This window comes from Macaca fascicularis, chromosome 10 (genome assembly GCF_037993035.2).
Source record: "Macaca fascicularis isolate 582-1 chromosome 10, T2T-MFA8v1.1".
Classification (NCBI taxonomy): domain Eukaryota; kingdom Metazoa; phylum Chordata; class Mammalia; order Primates; family Cercopithecidae; genus Macaca; species Macaca fascicularis.
The window spans coordinates 54084751-54091397 of NC_088384.1; the positions used below are offsets into that span (position 1 = coordinate 54084751).

The 6647-nt window shown below is 41.7% G+C and overlaps 1 pseudogene; it reads right to left on the reverse strand.

The window, feature by feature from the left end:
• Positions 1–1245: 1245 nt before the first annotated feature.
• LOC135965335 (mediator of RNA polymerase II transcription subunit 28 pseudogene) lies at positions 1246–2767 on the reverse strand (annotated as a pseudogene).
• Positions 2768–6647: the final 3880 nt, after the last annotated feature.

Below are 6647 nucleotides of genomic sequence, written 5' to 3' on the forward strand. Positions count from 1 at the left end.
GTACAATTAGTGATGGGCAGGGAGACAGATACAAATGACTAACCCACAAGGGAGAACCTAAAAAGGACGATAGAAGAGATAAAAGTCCTGTGCCCTAGGGATGCAGCAGAAAAGATGCTGGGAGGCTTTAGGGACCAGGTGGCATCTAGGTCAGATCAAGAGATGAATGGATGTCAGTGTGTGTGGGAGGGACCTTCAAGGCTGGAGAAAACAAAGTGAGCCAAACACTGAGCCACAGGAGTACTCCCTGCTCAGATGACAGTGAAGCATTTGTTCTGAGTAAAAAGATGTAATCTAATAAAAGACTGCATAAAACACTGGAAAACCTCACGCAATGAGAGCCTGAAACAATGCTTGTATTTCTTAACAGCAATTCAACAGAGTATCTAAAGTGGCCTGTGGAACGAACGAGAGAGCAAAATATCTTCCCAAAGGCAGAGGCGCTGCATGCTCTTGGTGGAGGTTAAGTAGCCAAGGATCGCACCTGCAAGCCCACCTCCACCCTGAGACCCCAGTCCCTTGGAATCAACTCCACAGCAAAAATCTTCCTTAATGGAAAATCTCTCTCTTCCAAAAATGTAAAATAAAAACAATATAAGCAAACAAAACTGAAAACAAAAAAAGATAATCAGAGCAAGCTTTAGCCTCTCATACTTCACCTATGCCCCAACTGCCATGTTACTGAGAACAGGGTCTGCCCCATTACTTAAATGGATTCCTTATTGCAGAACATGACAAAATTTAGCATATCACTGATCCTACTATGTCCCTCCCTATAAAAAAAAAAAAAAAGTAAACCAACACCACACAAAATATAACCTTACCCTGAATAAAAGTCAGCCTCAACCTAAGGATCCTACTGTAATGTGACTACCCTAACCCAGGAAACCTTAATCCTATTCTGACCTATTCACACAAAAAATCCCCATTCTAAGAGCTTTGGACACATTACAAACATGGTTGCATTAGATTCCTCTTCTGAAGTATTCTGAAGTCTTGAAACAGCAAATTTACATATTTTTCTATACTACCACTGAAGGGTAATTATCACAAAAGGCCTACAACCAAAATCCTAATCCCCTGATTCTCAGGCTATTGCAATTTTTTTTCCCTCAGATCAAATAATAGGAAATACACACAAAAAAATGAAAAGTCATACAAACATAAAAACACAGAATCTATAAGTGTCACCACACTGACAGTATTAACTGTGCTAAAGAGAAAAATAATTTGGTTTATTCAAGCTCTGGGCATTTTGTAAAGTACTTAAGACATTAACAGCTTATAAAAATAGTGAAAAAAATTTAGGTGGGAGCATAAAACTAACTCCTTCATTCAAAATCCCAAGTTCACGAGAAGGGATTTGTGGCTAACTGTCTGCACAGGGCGGCCTCAGACACCAGCCCAATCTTGGGCTGATGGCCTTGACCTTTGTGCTCAGGTCAGCTTCTGGGGTGCAGGGATGTTGGCAGATGCCTGCTTGAGGTACACGGAGGAGCCCTGAGGGCTGCTGGCTGGTGTTCTGTGCTGCACATTTGATGCCCTTCAGCCCCTGTTGCCAATGCCTCAGCTTTGTCAAGTGCTTCTGGACAGTGTGTGTTTCTGTTGTAATTCATTCCTTAGTTCTGAGATATCCTCTTTGGTAACTTGCTCTGGTGTCTGGACAAATAATTGCAATCGTTTTCTGTAGGAAAACATTCTGCCTGTGTTGCAATATCCAGAAACTCCTAGATATACTGATCAACACCAGTTTAAATGTTTTCCTGATCAATGCCATTGACATAGTCCTCACTCACCAGAGAAGCTAAGCAAGCCTTGAAAGATGACTCCAACTCATTCACCCGGTACTGTTAGAAGGTCTCAGAGTATCTGGTGCTGCCTGAAGAAGTGAAGCCTGGCCCCGGAGCTCCAGTGTGGGTGGTGGGATCCCTGGTAGCTGCTAAGAGAACATATCACCTAGTGGAGCCACCATGTCTTGAATAGCCTGTATTTCTTTATGATTCAATCTTGTTATATAAAATGCATCTAGGAATTTATTCGTTTCCTCTAGGTTTTCCACTTTGTTAGTGTGTAGTTGCTTATAAGAGTCTCTAATGATCCTTTGCATTTTTGTGGAATCAGTTGTAATGTTTTCTTTTTCATTTCTAATTTTATTTATTTGAGCTTCCTCTTTGTATTGTTGGTTAGTCTGGCTACTGGTTTATTGATTTTCTTTATCTTAAAAAAAAATAAAACAAACAAACAAAAAAAACACACAACTTTCCCTGTGATTGTTTCCTTGTAGATTTTGTCTCTATTTTGTTTTATTCTGCTCTGATCTTTATTCTGTCTTCCTTTTACTAATTTGGGGTTTGGTTTTTCTTTCCTTGAGGTGTCTCATTAGGTTATTTGAAGTCTTTCTGCTTTTTGACTCTAGTTATTAATTGTTACAAATTTCCCTCATGGCAATGCTTTTGTTGTATCCCATAGGTTTTAAGATGTGTGTTTCCAACATTTTTTACTTGAAGAAATGTTTTTATTTCCTTCTTAATTTCTTCATTGACCATCATTCAGGAATATGTTAATTTCCATGTATTTGTAGTTTCTAAAGTTCCTCTTGTTATTGATATGTAGTTTTATTCCATTGTTGTCTGAGAAGATACTAGATGTGATTTAAATTTTTTTTTTTTTTTTGAGATGGAGTCTCGCTCTATCGCCCACACTGGAGTGCAGTGGCGGATCTTGGCTCACTGCAAGCTCCACCTCGTGGGTTCATGCCATTCTCCTGCCTCAGTTTCCTGAGTAGCTGGGACTACAGGTGCCCACCACCACGCCCAGCTAATTTTTTGTATTTTTACTAGAGACGGGGTTTCACCATATTAGCCAGGACGGTCTTGAACTCCTGACCTTGTGATCTGCCCGCCTCAGCGTCCCAAAGTTCTGGGATTACAGGCCTCAATTTTTAAAAATTTGTTGAGGCCAGGCTTGGTGGCTCATGCCTGTAATCCTGGTGTTTTGGGAATCTGAAGCTCCTCAAGTGGGAGGATTCTTTGAGGCCCAGAGTTTGAGACAAGACTGGGCAACATAGTGAGACACTGTCTCTACAAAACGTTGAAAATTAACTAGGCATTGTGGTGTGCACCTGTAGTCCTTATTACTTGGGAGGCTGAAGAGGGGATCATTTGAGCTCAAGAGTTCAAGGCTGCAGTGAGCTATGATAACAGCACTGCACTCCTGCCTGGATGACAGAGCGAGACCCTGTCTTTAAAAAAAAAAAAAAGTTGAGACTTGTTTTGTGGCCTAATGTATTAGGTTTACCCTGGAGAATGTTCCATGTGATGATGAGAAGAATGTGTGTTCTATAGCTGTTGGATAAAAGATTCTGAAATATCTGTTAGGTCCATTTGGTCTAAAGTGCAGTTTAAATCCAATGTTTGTTGATTTTTCTGTTTAGATGATCCAATGCTGACAGTGGCGTGAAGTTCTCAATAGTTATTGTCTTGGAATCTTTATTTTATGTAGTATTTGCTTTATGTATCTGAGTGCTCTGTTGTTGGATACATATATATTTAGAGTTGTTATCTACTCTTACACTCTGATAGCATTTTTGCTATGAAGTGAATCTCCTGGGTTGGATGTTATATTACTTGGTATTTCATGTCTTTGGATCAGGCATGAGTAATAGTGCTGGCTGAGCCTTACAGGACTAGAAAGGCAAATCCATGTTTGGAATAAATCCAGGTATTTATCCCTGTGAGGCTGAATCACTGTTTTTTAGAGGCTGGCAGGTGGCTGATGTAGTCAGTTTGTCCCCAGGTAAATAGTTTATTTTCTTGAGGAATACTGTCATATTAGGGACTCAACTTTCTGCTGATACATGCTGGGTAGTTCTTGGCAATTTTTTTTTTTTTTTTTTAGATGGAGTCTCGCTCTGTCACCCAGGCTGGAGTGCAGTGGCGCGATCTTGGCTCACTGCAAGCTCCACCTCCCGGGTTCACACCATTCTGCCTCAGCTTCCCGAGTAGCTGGGACTACAGGCACCCGCCACCACACCCGGCTAATTTTTTGTATTTTTAGTAGAGACTAGGTTTCACCATGTTAGCCAGGATGGTCTTGATCTCCTGACCTCGTGATCCACTTGCCTCGGCCTCCCAAAGTGCTGGGGTTACAAGTGTAATCCCAAATATAATTATGTATTTATATATTATATATATGTGTGTGTGTGTGTGTGTGTGTGCATATGTATTTGTCGAGCTTTCCTGTTCATCATTATATTGTGCATTGCCCATTTAATCAGCACAATCAGTGAAATGAGTTTCTACTTTGTTGCTCCTATTAGGATGTGTTTTTTTTTTAGAATGTTAGAAATGTTGCAGAAACTAATTCAACCTTTTTTTTTTTGTTTTTGTTTTTGTTTAGACAAGGTCTCACTCTGTTGCCCAGACTTGAGTGCAGTGGTGTGGTCACAGCTCACTGCAGCCTCAACTCCCCAGCCTCAGGTGATCCTCCCATCTAAGCCTCCCAAGTAGCTTGGACTACAGGCATGTGCCACCACACCTGGCTAGTTTTTTGTAGAGATGGGATTTTGCCACTTTAGCCAGGCTGGTCTTGAACTCCTGCACTCAAGCGATCCACTCAACTTGGCATCAGAATGTGTTGGGATTATAGGCATGAACCACTGTGTCTAATCTCTAATTCAACTGTTTTACTTCACTTCTCCATATGCACATTCTACCAGTGCACTAACTTCATGTTGAGTAAGAAACAGGGAAAAAGTAGCTATGAGTTGCCTTATGTTTCCAATCCCATCTGTGTGATCATTTTCCTGCTCAAAAGGAACTTGAGCAGGAAATGTGTTGACCAGGTTCCTTGGCTGTTTATGCTAAGATGTTGTCTTCTGAATTCAAATCAAATTCTGGGTCCAAATGGACAGTGGTGTCTCTTGGGGCTGTCAGTGTCCCTGATTACTCAGATGTAAATGTGTTTAATACGGAAGAGAAGCACAGAATTCTGGTGAACCCACAATGTATAGTGAAACTCAAAATGAGTATGAGGAAAGTTATGGAAGTTGAAGGGCAAGCATCACAAATACCGTTTACAAAAGGATAGGCATATTGCATGTATCTTCCCTGTGCTGGACAGGGGTTGTGTACAGCTATGTAGGGCACATGTGCATTAAGCTGGCCTTAATTGTGAAGGTTCTGTGGTAATGAATGGTGGAAATGCTATTCATAAGGAAGGATGGGCCATTTCTACACACTCAGATGGTCTGTGGCTGGGAGCATGGCAGAGGCAATCTTGGGCATCCATGGAGATGTTCCTGTATCATTTTTCAGGATCCCAGATTTTCCTCACAAAGGGTCTGACCTCTACAAAATAGACATGCATTGGCTAAGCATTCCAACATCTGTAGAGCTCTGCCACTGTAACTACAAGGCCTTCAGCCTACATATTTGGGCAATGATTCTGCCTTCTATCCAAGAAAATAAAGGCCTCGTAAGCACTCATCAAGGAGTCCTGGTTTACTTAACCACTGTTTGCTAATGGCTGAATGACGTCTTCAATTTCTCAAGGTCCTTCTGCAGGTGGTAATGCAGATCAGCGATAATCAGTCTACTCCGCTCTTTGTAGGCACTTTCTCTACATTTTCTAAGGCCTGCATCATCACACATGCCACAGCATTCTCTATCATTGAAGCATTTTCTCAGGAAATCACCTGTGAAATATTTTGCAGCTAACCACCTACCTGTGCCCCACTAGCCAACCTGCTTTACTCCTGCCAGGCAGGTGAGTGGTCCCCAGATCCCTATTTTACCACCTGTTTTGTCAGACTGTTCTTGGTATCACTGTGTTGGAGGGAGTTCTCTGCAAAGACCAAGATGGGACTGCATGTACAGAGATTTTATTTCAAGATATGATTGTGAGAGAATGATGAGGGGAGCAGTTACTTAGTCTATTTGAGCTGTTATAACAAAATACCACTGGCTAGGAAATGTATAAAGAGGACTTTATTTTCCCAGAGTTCTGGAGGCGAAGTTCATCATCAAAATATCAGTAGGTTCAATTGTCTGTTGAGGGCTCATGTCTGTTTCTAAGATGATGCCTTCATGCTGCATCTTTTGGAAGGGAGGAGCATTGTGTCCTCACAGAGCAGAAAATAGAAGGGCCACAGGACAAACTCCCTCTATCAAGCCTTTTCATAAGGGCACCTGATCCCATTCACAAAAACTCTATCTTCATGACTTGACTTAATCACTTCCCAAAGGTCCCACTTCCTAATACTGTCACACTGTTTCAACAGTAAACAGTTTATGTAGCGTTTCAACATAAATTAAGGAGGGGACAAAACATTCAAACCAAGGAAGGCTGGGAGGGCAGCCAGAGGGAAGGAAAGTGCAAGAAGAGGTTTGGTGGAGGTGTCCTAGATTGCCTGCAGTCCAAGGAGGTTGGGGAGATTGTCAGTAACAGACTTCCCTTGGTATCCCTGCTCTGCAGTCACTGGCTAAGAGCAGTCCTTAGAAAAAACAGCCTGGCACAAATACAAGAACATGTGCTCAGTAGGAAAGAGACCATATTTCCCCAATAGCCTAAATAATGCCCTCCCCTCAACTGGCATCTCTGTTCCTTAAACATTGACCTCTTTTCTCCGAATCTCTTGGGGACACATG